The sequence below is a fragment of the Rissa tridactyla genome, unplaced genomic scaffold, assembly GCF_028500815.1.
Source record: "Rissa tridactyla isolate bRisTri1 unplaced genomic scaffold, bRisTri1.patW.cur.20221130 scaffold_33, whole genome shotgun sequence".
In the NCBI taxonomy this organism is placed as follows: domain Eukaryota; kingdom Metazoa; phylum Chordata; class Aves; order Charadriiformes; family Laridae; genus Rissa; species Rissa tridactyla.
This window is the reverse complement of record NW_026529545.1, coordinates 2,915,536-2,933,557: the sequence shown is the minus strand read 5'-3', so window position 1 is coordinate 2,933,557 and position 18,022 is coordinate 2,915,536. Positions and strand designations below refer to the sequence as shown.

At 49.0% G+C, this 18,022-nt stretch overlaps 1 long non-coding RNA gene across 2 annotated transcripts; it reads left to right on the top strand.

The window, feature by feature from the left end:
* The first annotated feature begins 573 nt into the window (after positions 1–573).
* On the top strand, positions 574–8,438 carry LOC128903412 (uncharacterized). 2 transcript variants are annotated; one of them, XR_008464076.1, is made up of 4 exons: positions 622–636; positions 1,335–1,423; positions 1,548–3,826; positions 8,302–8,438. It is a non-coding gene; the product is annotated as an uncharacterized LOC128903412 (long non-coding RNA). The 2 variants fall into 2 exon arrangements; XR_008464077.1 differs by lacking the exon at positions 1,335–1,423 and having other exon boundaries at positions 574–636; positions 2,880–3,826.
* Positions 8,439–18,022: the final 9,584 nt, after the last annotated feature.

Below are 18,022 nucleotides of genomic sequence, written 5' to 3'. Positions count from 1 at the left end.
GGGGATCCCCGGGGGTCATACTGGGAGCACTGGGAAAGCACTGGAAACACTGAGGGGAGTCAGGGTGTCATACTGGGAGCACTGGGACCGCACTGGGAGCACTGGGGGGAGTCAGGGGGTCATACTAGGAGCACTGGAACCGCACTGGGAGTACTGGGGGGAGTAGTGGGGGTCATACTGGGAGCACTGGGAGCACCCTGGGAGCACTGGGGGGAGTCAGGGGGTCATACTGGGAGCACTGGGGGGATTCAACGACTCATACTGGGAGTGCTGGGAGCGCACTGGGAGTACTGGGGGGAGTGAGGGAGTCATACTGGGAGAACTGGACCGCACTGGGAGCACTGGGACAGCACTGGGAGCACTGGGGAGAGTCAGGGGGTCATACTGGGAGCACTGGGAGCACTGCGGGAAGTCAGGGCGTCGAACTGGGAGCACTGGGAGCACCCTGGGATCGCTCTATGCTGGTCCATACTGGGATCACTGGCCCGTACTGGGATGACTGATCCGCACTGGCCCGTACTCCATCTCCCATCATCCCCTGCGCCGGAAGTCGTCTCGGTTTCCGGCCGCGGTGGGCGTTGCCCTGTGACGCGCGGCAGCATGGCGGAGCTGGGGTCGCCGCGGGAGGTCGCGCAGGTCGGTTGGCCCGGGGACACCCTGGGGACACCCTGGGGGTGGGACGGGACACCGCTGAGACTCTCCCGGGACCCCCCGGCCCCCACCCGCCCGTGGGCGGCCCCCGCTACCGGGTCGCGCTCATCGCTCGGTCCCCCCCCGCCATGTCCGCGTGATCCCGCACCCGCTTCCGGGTCCCGCCACGGTTCTGGGTCTCCCCCCCATCCGAGGGTGCCCCCCCACTTTCTGGCTGCGCCCCCCCGAATATCTGGGTGCCTCCCCCCCATCTCTGGCGTCCCCCTCCCCGTATCTCTGTATGCCCCCCTCAGTCTCTGGCTACCCCCTCCCGATCTCTGGCGTCCCCCTCCAATTTCTGGGTGCCCCCCCATGGGTGACAGCCCCCCAGTCTCTGGGTGACTCCTCCCCATGGGTGCCCCCCCCAGTGTCTTCGTGCCCTTCCCACCTCTTCTCCCCCCCTCCATGGGTGGTGCTCCCTCCCCCCCGAATCTCTGTGTGCCCCCAAGGGTGACACCCCCCCATACTCTGGGCACCCCCCCTCCCCACCTCTGGGTGCCCTCCCCAACCCATGGGTACTGTCCCCCTGCAATGTCCGGGTGCCCCCCCTTGCCCAGGTGTCCTCTCGCATCTGGGTTTCACCACCACCACCCTCCCCCCGGGTGCCGCCACCCCTGGGTGCAGCCCCCCCCACGCCCCCCCAGGAGGAGCTGCCGCCCCACACCCTGCCCTGTCTCTGTCCTTCCTGGTGCCCGAACCCGAGGACCTGGAGGACCTTGACACCCGCCACAAGGTGGGTGTGGGCACAGGGGGTGCAGGCAGGAGAGGGTCCAGGCAGGCGGGCGGTGGGCAGGAGGGGGTGCAGGCAGATGGTGGGGGCAGGCAGGACCTCCCCCGACCTCCAGCTGTGGCAGGAGAAGCTGCAGCAGGAGCTGGAGTTCCTGGAGGCGGGGGAGGAGCACGTCAAGGAGGAGCAGAAGAACCTGAAGAAGGAGCTCCCGTCCCTCCTGCTGCCACCCCTGTGTGCGCAGGGGTTACGGTGACCGTGACCTCGCATCCTCCTGCTGCTGCTGCGTGCTCAGGAGTCCCGTTGTCACACGTGTGTGTGTGCTGTGTCCGGGCTTCTGCTGACGATGGTTCTTCCAAAAACCCCATATTGGGGTGGGGACCAAATACTATTTTAGTGGCATCATCTACTCAGGCACCCGTGACACCACCCATGTTCCTGCTCCTGCCCTACCAGGTACGCGGGCAGCAGTGACTTCACCAGCTCCTACACAACCCATGGGCCTCTTCCTGGCCTGTCAGCTGAGCAGTCACAGGTGACCTTGCAAACACCTACACAAGATGGGGGCTTAGTCCTGGCCTACCAGCTTCTCAGGCACCTGGGACCTCAAAATACCCAGCACAAGACACGTTTCTCCTGGGCTCCTCAGGCACCAGTGACATCGCAGAGACATCCACAAGCCAGGTGACGGCTCCTGGCCTGTCGTCTGCGCAGGCACCAGTGACCTCACAGGCACCTACACAATCCCTAGGCCTGTTCCTGGACCACTGGCTACTCAGGCATGAGTGACCTCATAAGCACAGCCGCAGGGCGTGGGCCTGCTCCTGGCCTGTCAGGTGTCCAGACATGAAGGGTCTCACCAAACCTACACGAGCCGTGGGTCAGCTCATGGCCTGTCAGCCTGTCAGCTGACAGCATTTAGTTTTAGGACCATCCCTATCCCACCCCAGAGGAGACCCCCCTCAGACCCAGAGGGCCGCCCCATAGAGCTGCCCCAGCCCCACAGGGCCCTGCACCGTGATGGTGACCAGGATGGGTTTGGGGTTTGGGTGCAGGTTGGGGTCCAGGGAGAAGACGCAGAACTGCATTGGGGAGGTACGGGATTGTAGGAATGTGTCTGAGAGAAAATGGCCATGTGAGCCAGCCTCCCTGCTGTGAGAGATTAGATTAAGGGCAAAACAGGTGGTAGAAGATGGAATTAGTACATGGGAAAAACGGGACTGAGAAGGCAGAAAACATGTTGTGCTAGTGACTAAGCAATTTACGACGCGAATTCTTGTAACCAATCTGATGTGTGAATGAACTGCATGCACAGCGCGTGGACAGTGTAACTAGCTAATCAGAAATAAGCGAGTCACGTGTACAGCTACAACGCAGGGTATAAAAGATGATGATCTGTGCTTAATAAACGGCTTCTGTTGATTCACATTGGATCGTCTGGAGTCCAGTTATTTCTCCTCAGATGGTGACCCCGATGTGATCTCGATGGGCGCTTGGCTTGAGCAACGGAACGCGAGGGGCGGAAGACCCAGAAGGAGATCCACCGGCTGGAGGATGGCTCAGCTGGACTGAGACCGGGCGGATTGGGTGGCAATCCGGAATAAACAGACAACGTGGCCACGGACACCCAGAGAGAGGTGAGCAGCCGGGGCAGGAGATGGGGCAACAAGTAACAAAAGAAGAAGGGGCTATATTAAGACTTCTCCTGCATATCCTCTCTAAGAGAGGGGTGAAATACGATGAGCGTATGCTCCGAAGGTTGTTAATATGGTGCAGAGAGAACAGATTCGCACCAGAGCCCCAGACAGCTTTTAAAGCAGAAATATGGGAGGCTGTTGGGAAAAAACTGTGGGAAGTGATAAGTAAAGGAGACAAAGAGGCATCACCGTTGGCGACGACATAGCGGTTGGTGTTATCGACCTTACAAGATATGAAGGCAGAGCGAGCCACAGCGGCCGGGGCTTTTGCAGCATTACAACCCACGGGAGGAGGATCGAACAGGCCAGGTCCGAAGGTTTGGGACGATCCCCTGCTGATCCCCTCTGCTCCACCTGAGGAAGTTCCAGAGAAAGAAGAACCGATGGAGGAGGACGTTCCCTGGCCAGCACCGCCACCCTCGGAAGCAAGACCAACGGCACCTCCACCAGAGTGGTACAACCCCAGAACTGGGTTTTATGAAGGTCCACCTAAGCCTCCACGGCAACATGTTGATGTGCACCCCAGACCACCTTTTGATCCATCACTGTACCCACCGCTTCCACCGTCGCCTCCCTCTCCCGCTGAACAAGAATTGCCGCAAGGCGCATGCGCGGCAGCAAAAACACTGCAACAGAAATTGGAACAGTTAGAGAGAGAACAACAGAGACCATGGAAACAAGAGGAGGAGCAAGCGATATGAAATATGGAGAGGTGACAGAGGGGTGAAAGCGGGGGGGTATGGGGCGGCGGTAACAGGAATGCGGGAGGAGAGTTGGGTAACGGGAACGTGGGAGGAGAGTTGGGGGGTGCGACCGCGGGCTCAGGGGAGCCGCCGGATCCGCAAGTGCATTGGAAAGGAATCATTCAAAATGCCTTGGTAGAGGGTATAATGTTACCAACAGCATTTCCAGTGATACTGGGGGGAACTACGGGAGGTCGAAGGAATCCCAATAGATGGGAGGGTCTTCCTTGGCCGATGGTAAAAGAAGCGAGAAAATTAGTGTATGACTTTGGCCTTAATTCTCCCTACACTCAGTCGTTTCTTAACAATTTTTTCACTACTAATATTATGACTCCTTTTGATAGCCGGACACTGATGTCCATTATCCTCACCCCAATGCAAGAACTAACGTGGAGATCAAGGTGGGAGGATGGTGTACAACGTGCAGTGATAGCGAATTTGAATAGAGTGGAGGGGGATCCGTTGCGGCTGGCAACCATGGAGATGTTATTAGGAACAGGTCCTTTCGCTGATGCTCAGCGACAAGCGTGGCTAGATGTCGCTATCTTACAACAGTCTGCAGAGTTGGCTCGCGAAGCACTGAGGACGTTGCCAGAGGATGGCAAGGTCACTCCCCCATATACGACGATAAAACAGGGCCCCAGCGAGGGATTCATGCAGTTTCTTGATAGACTAAGGAATGCGTTAGACCGGGGAGAACTGCCAGCGGCAGCCAAAGAGGCGGTATTTCAGTCATTGGCCGTAGAGAACGCAAATCCAGCCTGTAAGCGTATCTTGCAAACTTTGCCTCGACACGCCACTGTTACCGACATGATAGAGGCATGCTGTAGGGTAGGGACACCTGAAGAACAGGCAGGATTTTTGGCCTCCGCTTTTGCTGCGGCTGTCAAGCCCTTGATTAATAATCGTAATTTGGGACCGAAATGCTTTAAGTGTGGGAAGGTCGGTCATTTGAAGATACAGTGTAGAGTAGGAAAGCAGAGGGGAGAGACAGATATGACACCTGCTAGGAGCGGAGGAACGGGAGGATTTACGGGCACATGAAATCGGTGTCAGAAATTTGGACATAGAGCATCTGAATGCCGCTCAAAATTCCATAAGGATGGCACGCCATAGGGAAACGGGCTGATGAGCGTGGGGGGCCCGAGCGCGATGACACAAAACAGGCCTCAGGGTCAGGGTGCGTGGGTAGCGCAGCCTCTGCCCCACAGGGAGTGCCGGAGTGGACGTGGCAACAATAAAGGAGGTTACCCTTACAGACTCCCAAGTGCAGTGCATTCCTACTGATATGGAAGGGCCACTGGGGTATGGACTGAGTGCACTATTATTGGGACGATCTTCCATTACCAGACGGGGTTTGTTTGTGTTACCTGGGGTAATAGATGCTGATTATACGGGTCCAATTAAAATAATGGTATGGACACCCACTCCACCTGTGCATATCCCAGCGGGTACTCACATTGGACAACTAGTGCCATTTAAGGCCGCCGTTCCGACGGCTGGAAATCAGATAAGGGGGGATAAAGGTTTTGGCTCAACAGGTAATGCCGATATATATTTAGCCCTGAAATCAGTAAAACAAAGCCCTTGCAGCGAGTTGCCCTAAGAGCACCAGGGGGTCAAAAGTGCGTACTTGATATGCTTGTAGACACCGGCGCTGATGTGACTGTTATCAGTCAAGGTCGTTGGCCACCCTCTTGGCCCGTAGAAGACCCAGCTATACCCATAATGGGGGTCGGAGGAACTCAGACAACAAGAATAAGCAAAGAGGTGATCCAATGCCAAATGCCTGATGGTGGAGCTTGTTCAATACGACCGTATGTGACAGTAGCGCCGGTGTGCCTGCTGAGCCGGGATGCTTTAAGTCAACTGGGTGCTTGCTTAACGACTGGGGGGACGGGTTTTCTGGGGCGGCCATTGGGGAAGGGCGACCTCTCTTGAAATTGAAGTGGAAAACGAACGACCCGGTATGGGTGGACCAATGGCCGCTCAATTCGGAAAAAATCGAGCAATTGTGCAATTAGTACAGGAACAGTTGGAAAAGGGACATATAGAACTAACAACCAGCCCCTGCAATACACCCATTTTTACCATCCCAAAAAAGAGTGGCAAATGGCGGTTACTGCACGATTTACGAAAAATTAATGAGGCTATGGAGGACATGGGTGCTTTACAGCCAGGTTTGCCATCCCCTGCCATGATCCCTAAAGGGTGGGAGATTCTGAAAATAGATCTGAAGGACTGCTTTTTCACAATATCCTTGCACCCCGATGACTATCCGAAATTTGCTTTTTCCGTGCCAACAACAAATAAGAACGAGCCTATGTGCAGGTATCATTGGGTAGTGTTGCCACAGGGAATGAAAAATTCACCCGCCTTGTGCCAGATGTACGTAGCATGGGCTTTGGCACCAGTGCGGAAAAAACACCCTGAGTGGATAATTTATCATTATATGGATGACATCTTGACAGCTGGACAACAATTAGAGTGTGACAAGGCTATTGAGGAGCTGCAGCAGGTACTAGGGAAAGCAGGGTTACAAATTGCACCAGAAAAAGTTCAAAAAGAACCACCCTGGAAATATTTAGGATGGGAAATATCTAAAACTACAGTTAGGCCACAGAAGTTGGAGATTAGAACGCACATTTCGACGCTGAATGATGTTCAAAAACTTTTAGGAGATCTAAACTGGGTTCGTACATTGTGTGGTCTTACGAGCGAAGACTTAGCACCTCTCATGCGCCTGTTGCAAGGAGGCGGTGGCGTTGATGCCCCCAGACAGTTATCCTTAGACGTGCAGAAGGCGATGCAGATGGTCAGTGATAGGGTCGTCTATGCCTACGCACATCAATGGGACCCTGATCATTCGATAGGTTTATTGGTTATAAATCATGGCGAACATCCTTTCACTTTAGTAATGCAATGGGTACAGGAAAGGGACCCGCTACAAATTTTGGAGTGGATTTTCTTATCTGGCCAACCAAAGCGTACGGTTACCCCGAGGATAGAGGCGATGGCGCAACTCATGATTAAAGGGCGTCAGAGGATCGTTGAGATATCCGGTCAGGAACCTGAATATATGGTAATTCCTTTAGTAGCTGAATACTTGCAGTGGGCCTTACGACACTCTATGGCGTTGCAGATTGCGCTTTTGAACTATGCTGGAACAGTTAAGGTACATTCGCCTCCGCACAAGTTTTTTAGTGTGCTACAAGTAGGACACATTGAGGAAATTCCCGCGTTGTCTCAACGACCTGTCCAAGGGCCGACAATCTTTACAGATGCCGGGGGGAAGACACAGAAAGCAGCAATAACATGGTACACGGACAATAAATGGCATGATATTGTGATCACGGACTGTAAAGGGTCCACACAAAAGCTAGAATTACGCGCTGTACTAGAAGGGTTTGCAGGTGGACAAAAGGAGGTATTAATATCGTATGTGACTCCTTATATGTGGTTGGAATCGTTCAACGAATGGAGCGTGCTTTGCTGAAGGAGGTCAGTGATGAGCAGCTGCTCACCCTGCTCCATGAACTGTTGCTCCTACTCAGTGAACGGCACGATCCTTATTTCATCACCCATATTCGCAGCCATTCGGGGCTCCCAGAAGGTTTAGCTGAGGGCAATAGACGAGCTGATAAACTTGTGGCTCCTGCATGGGCCGCACCACCTCCAGATAAGTTTGTGCAAGCACGTGCCTCTCATACATTCTTCCATCAATCTGCACGAATGCTGCGCAGACAATTTGGGATCTCGGAGTCTGACGCCCGAGGTATAGTGCAAACTTGTGCTGATTGTCAACCATTTATACCTAACTTCAACCCAGGCGTCAGTCCCCGAGGGCATGGACCTTTGGAGTTCTGGCAGACTGATGTAACCCATGTGTCAGAATTTGGAAAACTGAAATTTATACACCTGAGTGTAGACTGTTATTCAACTGCAATTTGGGCAACTGCGCAGACTGGTGAATCCAGTAAACATGTACAAAGACATTTGCGATGCGCGTTCGCGGCCTTAGGCGTACCGCGTGTGATAAAGACTGATAATGGCCCAGGGTACGTAGCCCGTTCAACAGAGGTATTTCTACAGCTGTGGGGCATTACACATGTGACTGGCACACCACATTCTCCGACGGCTCAAGCCATAGTGGAACGCATGAACCAGTCTTTAAAAAATTTGCTTCAAAAACAGAAAGGGGGAGAGCAAGGGCTGAGCCCTTTAGATCGACTGAACAAAGCCATTTATGTCCTGAACTTCCTACGCCTCCCTCAACACTGCCTTGTACCTCCAATCGTGCGGCATGGCGCAGGCCTGCAGAGAGACCTGGGGGATTTTAGGCAGGAAAATGGCATGGTAGCAGTTAAAAACAGTGTGACGGGGAAGTGGGAAGGACCGTGTAGACTATTAACCTGGGGTCGAGGATATGCCTGTGTCGTTACAGATGCCAGAACCAGATGGGTACCAGCCAAGTGGATAAAGCCCTGGTTTGAGCAGACGGATTCAAATGAGTTACCCCACAACACCAACAACGATGGTGAGGGCTGAAGAAGTGCAGTGCCCTAGGTGTGGAACTGTGACCCATGGATCCTTGTGCCTTGTGAGGATTGTTGAGGCTGGTGGTGGTTTGAAAGACCACGTGCTGCGGCCCGGTGTGCTGTGTGTTTTAATTCTAGTGTGCTGTGTGTTTTTATAAGGAATTAGGTAAAGTGATAGGGTATGCTGTCTGTTTTTAATCCGGTGTGCTGTGTATTTTAATTCCGGTGTGCTGTGTGTTTTAATAAGGAGTTAAGTAAGGTGACAGGGTGTGCTATGTGTTTCAAATCCGGTGTGCTGTGTATTTTAATTCTAGTGTGCTGTGTGTTTTTATAAGGAGTTAAGTAAGGTGACAGGGTGTGCTATGTGTTTTAATCCGGTGTGCTGTGTGTTTTAATAAGAAACTAAGTAAGGTGACGGGTTTAATTCGTTTAGCTATTGCAACAGGGCATATAGAGTCAGGTTCACCTCAACACGAGCTGGCTGAACGACAGGAGATTAGGGAAGCCTACCATTCACAAGGACTGGCCAGGGTGTGTGACATACAGTGCCGTTACACGGTGCTGCTGCCAGAGGTTTGGTCGGTTCCGGAGGACCAGTGGGAACAGGTGGTACGTCACTGTAGCAACAGGTTCGGTCATCTACAGCGCAGAAAGAAGGGCAAGGGTACTGATATTTGAAGATGCCACTGGGAATTAGTGTCGGGCTTATCCTCGTGATTGGAAGTTGCAGCTGAGCACAAAATTGAGAACCCTTGGTATTTCGGCTTCTTTTAATACAGCAGGATTCAATTCAGTTTACCCAACATTTAACACGTCCCTAGTGAACTTTTGTGGAGACACCACAGGGGTGATGACTGATTTCTGCTGTTGGCTCAGGGTCATGGATGTGAAGATTTTGAAGGTATGTGTTGTATGAACCTTTCTGAACACTTATCATCCATTCATAAGCAGTTACGGGAGCTGAAGGATAACATGTCCAAATTAAAAGTGGTTAAAAATGGTTTTGATGATTGGTTAAGCTCATGGGGTATAACGGGATGGTTCTCAGACTCACTAAAGCAAGGGCTCATGCTATTGTTGGTTATATTATTATTGATTATGGTAGCCTCGTGTGTTCTCCGCAAAGTGACTGACATGATAGAAAATGCCATGCATAAGGTCTGGCTGGCTCAAGAAGAAAAAGGGGGTATTGTAGGAGTGTATCTGAGAGAAAATGGCCATGTGAGCCAGCCTCCCTACTGTGAGAGATTGGATTAAGAGCAAAACAGGTGGTAGAAGATGGAATTAGTACATGGGAAAAATGAGAACCGAGAAAGTAGAAAACATGTTGTGCTAGTGACTAAGCAATTTACTATGTGAATTCTTGTAACCAATCTGATGTGTGAATGAACTGCATGCACAGCGTGTGGACAGTGTAACTGGCTAATCAGAAATGAGCAAGTGGCGTGTACGGCTACAACACAGGGTATAAAAGATGATGATCTGTGCTTAATAAACGGCTTCTGTTGGTTCACATTGGATCGTCTGGAGTCCAGTTATTTCTCCTCAGCAACCTCTGCCATGTATCTGAGCTAGTAAACTACATATGAAACTCCTGTCACTGCTATCGCCTCGAACCATCCAGTCCATCGAATGACCGAGGGGTGGAGCAGAACTCCTCCTGATTCTTCTAGACAATCTGCTTCTCCATTATGGACATGTCGAGCACTTACCTGGAAAATGAACGCCTGCGCTCCTTTTGCACCTTTTGTATTCCATCAACTCCTTAGCAAAAGCATTTGTTTGACCTTTATTACAATTAGAGTTTGACCTTTAGGACAAAACGACACCAAGAAACAAACCGTGCCCAACGTGAGAAAACGTATACTGCACGCAAGCGCAAAAGGTGCATGTCCTATTTAAGCAAAACCAGTTTAGAATTCCTGTAAGTTGAAGGGACAGTTTTAGAATTACGTTTGTCTTCTTTTAGTTTTGCACGTTTGCCATCTGCAAGAAAAAAGCCTGTTGAAAAAAATACTATGTCATTTTTGCTTATGTCAGATGCACTTCAGTGTAACTGCAGTCCAGTACGCTCTCAAAATACAAAAATGAAAAAGAACAAACACAACTTCCTTGAGCCAAGTACTTGCTCCTCTTCCAGTCGCTGGTGTTCTCTGTAAAACTCCTCCCTAGATAAAGGAGGAGCTTGTGTCACTGGGATGGGATCGGAATGCGCTGTTGGTACTGCTGTTGGTACCCAGGCTGATGACGTGTTTGCAGGAGCTGGGGGATATCCTGGAGGGGAGTCAGTGTAGCTGGCAGATGGCGGCTGACCAGGTGGAAACTGGGGAGGAAACTGTGGTCGTAGTGCCCCCGGTAGAAGAGGAAGTGCTTGGGGTGGTGGAGGGTACAAGGAAGGCGGAGGCGCTGGCACGAAGACGGCTGTTGATGCTGGTAGCGTTGGGGCTTGGGTCCTCTGGGTACGTTCACCACGCAGGCGTCCTCGACTGGAACTTCTAAAGAAACCCAAATACACGTGTCACCGTTTGTTACACTCTGCTCTGATTTCAGAGAGGAAAGCGAACGAAGCCGGAGCGTGGTGGCGAGCACTGCGTGTTCTCAGCCTAAGCATTTTTCTCCCTGCTTCCATTTGAGACTACGCTCATTTCTTGATCCTCACACTTGCCTCCCACATCCTCACCCCCAGCAGTTCCCTCAGTCTTCTCTCCCTATACAGAATTACAGAATCACAGAACCTTAGTGGTTGGAAGGGACCTCTGAGATCATCGAGTGCAACCACAGAAAAAAAAAAAAAAAAAAAAGCACCCACCTACTAAACTCCGCACCCAGAACCCCACACACAACACCCCACCACAAACAATAATCTTGGGCACTAGAGCATGCCCTGAAGAGCCATGTCTACACGTTTCTTAAATACCTCCAGGGATGGTGACTCCACCACCTCCCTGGGCAGGCTGTTCCAGTGCCTGACCACTCTTTCAGTAAAGTCATTCTTCCTAATATCTAATCTAAATCTCCCTTGCCGCAGCTTCATACCATTTCCTCTGGTCCTGTCGTTATTCCCTTGGGAGAAGAGGCCAACCCCTGCCTCTCTACAGTTTCCTTTCAGGTAGTTGTAGAAGGCAATGAGGTCTCCCCTCAGCCTCCTCTTCTCCAAACTAAATATGCCCAGCTCCCTCAGCCTCTCCTCGTAGGACTTGCTCTCCAGACCCCTCACCAGCTTCGTGGCTCTCCTCTGGACACGCTCCAGCACTTCAATGTCTTTCCTGTAGTGAGGGGCCCAAAACTGAACACAGTACTCGAGGTGAGGCCTCACCAGTGCCGAGTACAGAGGCACGATGACTTCCCTACTCCTGCTGGCCACGCTATTCCTGATACAAGCCAGGATGCCATTGGCCTTCTTGGCCACCTGGGCACACTGCTGGCTCATGTGAAGCTGGCTGTCCACTAACACTCCCAGGTCCTTTTCTGCCAGGCAGCTTTGCGACTGTGGATGGAGGCTGCCCCTGCTTAGGAGAGACTCCCACGTGCCAAGTGCCCACCGCTCCTCTACCAATCCTTGATACACCTCATACTTCACACTTCTGACCTTCAAAGTACTGCACAAATAATAACTAATCTTCTCTCAAACGTCTTTGGACTTCTTCCACGTACACTTCCTATGTTGCGGACTCACGATGATGTATTTGGCCTGTTCTCACCCCCAAATTGTTATTTTCTTGCTTACTGAATTTGAGATTTTTAGATAATCTGTGGCATGGACCCTGGCTTTTGTTTTCATTTTTCCTCAAGATTTTACAAACACAATGCACCCTTAAAATCTGTCTAGAACAAATATATACCAAAAGGGAGGACTCACTTGACGCGGCAGTAATAGATCAAACAGACTCTTCTCTCTCCCTCCAACTGAGAGAAAGCAGCTTGGCTATTTGAGATGACTAAATGGAAGGAATTCAAAATTGTCATCATATAAGAACGTTGACTTTTCCAATAATTTGCTCAATCAGTATCAACTAGGTTGTTAAAAAAAGAATGCTGGAGGCCGAATTCTATGGGGAAATCAATTTCTTCAGCCCGATTCAGCCAGTAATCAAGAGGGCATCTTTCCACCTGATTCTTCAATTGTATTTCATTTGTAGATGTACTTACGGTTTCCTCAAAAAGTGTTAATTTTTCAGAGTCCTCTTTTCAATCGTGTACTGGAGTTTTACTTTAAATCATCTTAGTGCCATCACATATGCCCTTTGTCAAAGACAATTAAAATCAAGCCATTTCAAAACTAATTAGAATCACAGAATCATAGAATGTGTTGGGTTGGAAGGGACCTCTAAAGGCCATCTAGTGCAACCCCCCTGCAGTCAGCAGGGACATCCACGACTAGATCAGGTTGCTCAGAGCCTCATCCAGCCTGGCCTTGGATGTCTCCAGGCATGGGGCCTCCACCACCTCTCTGGGCAACCTGGGCCAGTGTCTCACCACCCTCACTGTAAAGAACTTCTTCCCCATGTCTAATCTAAACCCCCTCTGCTCTCGTTTAAACCATTGCCCCTCATCGCTACATGCCCTTGCAAACAGCCCCTCCCCAGCTTCCCTGTAGGCCCCCTGCAGGTACTGGAAGGCCACAATAAGGTCTCCCAATTACCACTTGTATTCTACACAGCTATCTGGGCACACTTACCTCATTATAAATCAGCTGTTATCTAAGTTACGTGCTACGGCCTCATTTAACAGGTTACGAGCAGTAATATACTGAATTTCTGCAGAACACTTACAAGTCCCAGCCTGGTCTGCCACCCGCTGAGCGAGGTGTACTGGCTCTCATTGGATGACCTTTCAGAGTGGGGAGAGGAAACAGAAAAAAATCCCGTTCAGTTTATCAGATGATAATTTCCGAAAAGAAATTCTAAAGTTTTAGTTACTTACCAGTCGTGGGCATTGATTGCCCTTGGGGGCCCAGAAGACTTGGTAATGCTGGTTGTCTTAGTACAGGAATCTGACAGCCCTTGTGAAAAAACGCAAACAGTTGGAAAATGAGCTCTACTAAAATACAGGACTCGCTGCATATGTTGAAATAAAATTTACCTTCTCTTCCAACAAACTGCTGACTGACAGAGAGGAAGATCTAGAAAGCTCAGCAGCAGTCACCAGAGCACCAGGAGGTATAACAGTATCAGCACCGCTACAAAAAACATGAATTTTTGTTATTCAAACAGTGTTTTGATGTGCTACTGGAAGTATAAAGTCCAAGGTGAGAAAAGGCTGACTACTGTAAATGGAAACAAATAAAGAAAAAGTAATCTTCACCAGATCTACCAATCGGAAGTTGGGCGATCCCACATGAAGCCCTGAAGAGAAGTCTACGTGGAATACTGGCATTCAAAGAAACAGCTCACTGGAAACAGAATTTGTTAAGCTGGCTGCACATGGGAGGATTAGAGTACGTATAACCCACATGCTGAACCTCAGTTTTGGATGATGCAAGAACGGAAATTCTATTAGGAATCGGCTGTGTTCTAGTTCGGAGGCTGCCTGAGAGGTTCTTTTGAATTGTGAGCCCCTGTATTCAACGGTACGGCGGAGCCTGACAGCCTTCTGGACAGAGTGGCTGTTTGCATTCAAGGCATCGAGCTGAAAGAAGATAAACCCTAAACTAGAGTTCAGATTTTTCACGTGTTTTCATATTAATTCACTGGGTTGCAAAGTTAGACTGCCATGTTTGTAAATACTTCAAATGTAGTGTTTCAATGTTTGTTATCCAATCTGCATGCATCACTGACTACCCTGTGACTACTGAGGATGGCTCTGACTTATCGTCCCATTGATGGCAGAAATACTGTAGGAAAAAGTAACATGAAAACACCTGATCAATGTTACCTCCAGCTGTTTTACACTTTTCATGGGAACATGAGATCCTCAGTACTACACAGAAATGAATGCACTCAAGAAGGTCTGGCATAACCGAATGGTTACTTTAGGAATTCCTAGCCACTTCAAATCAGAGGGCTCCTGGGGAAGAAAGGTTCCTCTCTCGGGGTAAACCTGGACTGAACGACTGATAGGGGAACCAAACAACAAATACTTCTGAGAAGCTTCTTGCATGAGGTGTACTTCCAACTTATCAAAGTGTCCTCACTCAAAGTAAAAAAAAATAGCTGGAACTGTCACTGATGTCACTAATGAATGTCACTAAACGTCACTCGCTAGCAGAGGAGTGCAAGAAGAAGAATCTAACTTCAGCGTTTCATATTCATGTTGCTCTATAGCTTTACTTACCGAGAAGGTCTATCTGGCTTTTCAGCACGGAGAGGTAGGGGCACTGCTGGAGGGAGATCAGGGACAATGACAGAAGAGGGACTTACTGGCAGCCAGGCTGCCACAGGTGACGGACCAGGGGCCAACGATGCCAAAGCAGAAGGAGAAGCCAGAGAAGCTAACGAAATCATTAGTGGCGCCTGCTGTCTGGACATTTTTGGCCGGAGCAGAGGCTGCAGGTTGCGGGTTATTGCTTGTCTCACGAGTGGTGGTGAAGGTGGTGGCGGTGGCGGCTGCCGCTGCTGTTGCTGCTGAATCCGCTTTCTGTAGCCAGTTCCACTTTTGAAGTTGTTCACAGCCTAGAGGCAGAAAAACATTTACAAAAACGTACTACGAAACGTCAGTAGATAGGCGAACAAAAACCTCCACAGAGTAAAATTACTGGTGTATTCCTGGAAATGCCACCAACCCTGAAATAAATCAACGTGCGGATACACAAACACAGGACGTTAAACAGTGTCAGTAACAATTGGCACCTCAGAGTATCTGCACTTAAAGTAATTCTGTGTTAACATCGAATTGGAAAGGGAGGCAATCACGTTAAACAAAAGTGTGACCCGAATTTGCCAGACTGTCTCTAAAGGTGTAAGCTTCTGTAATAACAGATGAAGCATTTGAAAAGTAAATTTAGCCTCATTCAATTTAGCCTTTCTTAAGGAGACGTAAATTATTCTTTTCTTCCCTTTCAGCTTTTTACAAACAGACTTTTCATGCAAACAGTTTACATCAAAGTCATCACGTTACCTGGCGTAGGCACTTGTTGGCAACTAAAGCATCAGGAGAAACATCTGCCTGATGACATGCTGGGCACGTATGTTCCTCCGATTCCAGTAATGCTGTTCTAATACCTGCGAATCATTAGAATCACCAAAATAGTTTTTAGCCAAACTAAGGAAATGTTGAGGGTTCTAATCATTTATAAAAAGACGTATATGCTGAATGGGTGAATCTGCTCTTGCCCTGAGAGCATCAAGCTATAAACGTTCCAGAGTGTAAAAAATTCCTAGTATGCAGTAAATAGCTACGCAGTTTTGGTACTTCACTATTGAACATTTGAAGATGTAGGGCAGGCTGCGTCTTGATGGTTCAACTCCTCTTTTTTTCCAGGCTCTACGGTGACAAGTCACCAACCTCAAGGTTCTTGAAAAAAACTCATCTCAAAAAAACGATAGTAGGGTTGAGTTCTGCCGGCTTTAATCAACTCTCCTGTGGAGAAGAATGTGGATTAAATGCCTAACTATCCGCTTGTTGCAGACCACAGCAAGTCACCAGAGTTGGCCACATAATTTTGTGTGAGAGAAAGACACTAAATGCATTCACTATCTAATCCTGGAATCACCTGCACAATTACGCACTCTTCTCATAATCATTCCTCCGTGTGTAAAGAGGATTTAACTACATGCATAAAAAGCAAAAAAAGCTTTCTGCCTTATTTTTCTTTCCTTTATGTGAGAAAATTCTTTTCCTACTCAGGGGATACATAAGTAGTAAATAGAAGTGGTAACACAATCATTCAGTTCTCTCCTATTTCTGCTTTCAGAAGATCAGGTTTTGAATCAACAATCAGGGGAGTAACACTTACATTCGCCACAAAAACTGTTTCCGCAGCAGGCAATAACAACTGCATCGGTTATCGTAACTCTACAAATGGGACACAGCAACTCATCTGGAATCGGATCATCAGAGGATGAGGGTAAAAAGGGCGGCTTTTCCTTCTTTCCTCTAGCAGAAGCTTCCCTGGAGGGTGGGGTGGGGAAGGAAAAAGAAAAAAGTTAAAGATGTGGATATGAAAACTGTTCCAAGCTTTTAATTTTATCAAAGGAAGATAACAGATGGAATTATTCTCACTCCGCATTAGCCTTCTAAAATGCAGGCATTTAGTTTCAACTGCCAGAGAAGGGAGGGGGGAACAATTTTCCTTCTGCAGAACTCTACCATTCATTGGATCAACTAAGAAATTAGCTCAGACTTAGAAAAATCATATTTTGACGGCTAGAAATCAGGGGAAATGAATCCCAGCCCTCCTTTGCCAGAGGGTAAATATAAATTGCAGGCTCAGGATAGAGTTGGCCTTCGAGTAATTGCACTTTATAAGTGAACGAAGTCTATGTTACAGCTCCTACCAAAGGAGATCCGTGACAGAAAAACAGAAGTGCTACCGATTCCTTTTTAAGAGAACCACTCTTGTCAGCACACAGTAGCATTTTTAGTTTGGAGCAACAGGAAAACTTCAGTCTGTTTCACACGTGAGATTTGATAAAAGGCAGAGGGGAAGGAAACCTCAGCCCAATAGTCCAATTTGATAAATTTTGCAAGAAGCCTTTGAAACATAAACCAGATGCAAAACGAGCTTTCTGATAGAATGACTCCAAGTGTAAACACTACGGAAATGTTTTGCAGAAATAGATTCTCAGCCTACCACACGTTTAACCAACTTCCAGGGGCACGAACAGTAGGACCACCCTGTTTTCATATTAGAAAGTATGGCAGATTTTAAGGTTAAGATACGGTGACAATGCTTCCTCCCCTGCAATTACAGATGCCGGCCAACTCGGCTGCATTGCCACTCAGACATTCACTCGTGGTTTCTCTCCTTCGGTTTTTGGTCAGTCCAATTAATTCCATACTTACGCATTAATAGTTGGTACGGCGTATTTTCCAGTGTTTGTCAGCATAGCACCCTTTGTTTTGGGATCTTTCACCTCCATCGTGAAACTCCTTGGAATTCCTGTGCTCTTTTTAATTCTGGGAACAGACTCCAAACTTTTGTCCTGCTAAGAAAAGAAATGCAGGCACGTCTCATCTCAAGACCCACACTTAAAGTGATCTGTCAGCGATTCTGTTAAGCGGCAAAAGCCTTTCACCCTCTCCTTTTACCCAGCAGAAGGGTTGCTTGACTCAAATACTTATGTTCCTAAATGAAGATAGCCAGGATGTTCCAAAGGCTTGAGCAGTGGTTTGAACTCATCTGACATCCTTTGCCTTAACTTCAGGTTCCTTAAGGGTGAAATATCCCTTAGCTCACCATCCACTCCGAGAAGAGACACAAATCCGCTCCTCCTCCAAAGCACAGTTCAGAGGGAGATCTCAGTTCAGGGCTCTGAGCCAGTCACTGGGGAAACTTAGATTCACCATCTCTGTAGGAAGGCCGAGTTCATACCTCACGCACATACGTTCAGTGACTAACGTTAAATGGCATGAATACGCAACCAGAGGCTTGTGTAATTAAAACATGCAAATATTCAACAGATGACGTCAGGGAATTATTTGACAGGCACATTAGAAACACAGTTAAGCTCACACAGATTGTCATAT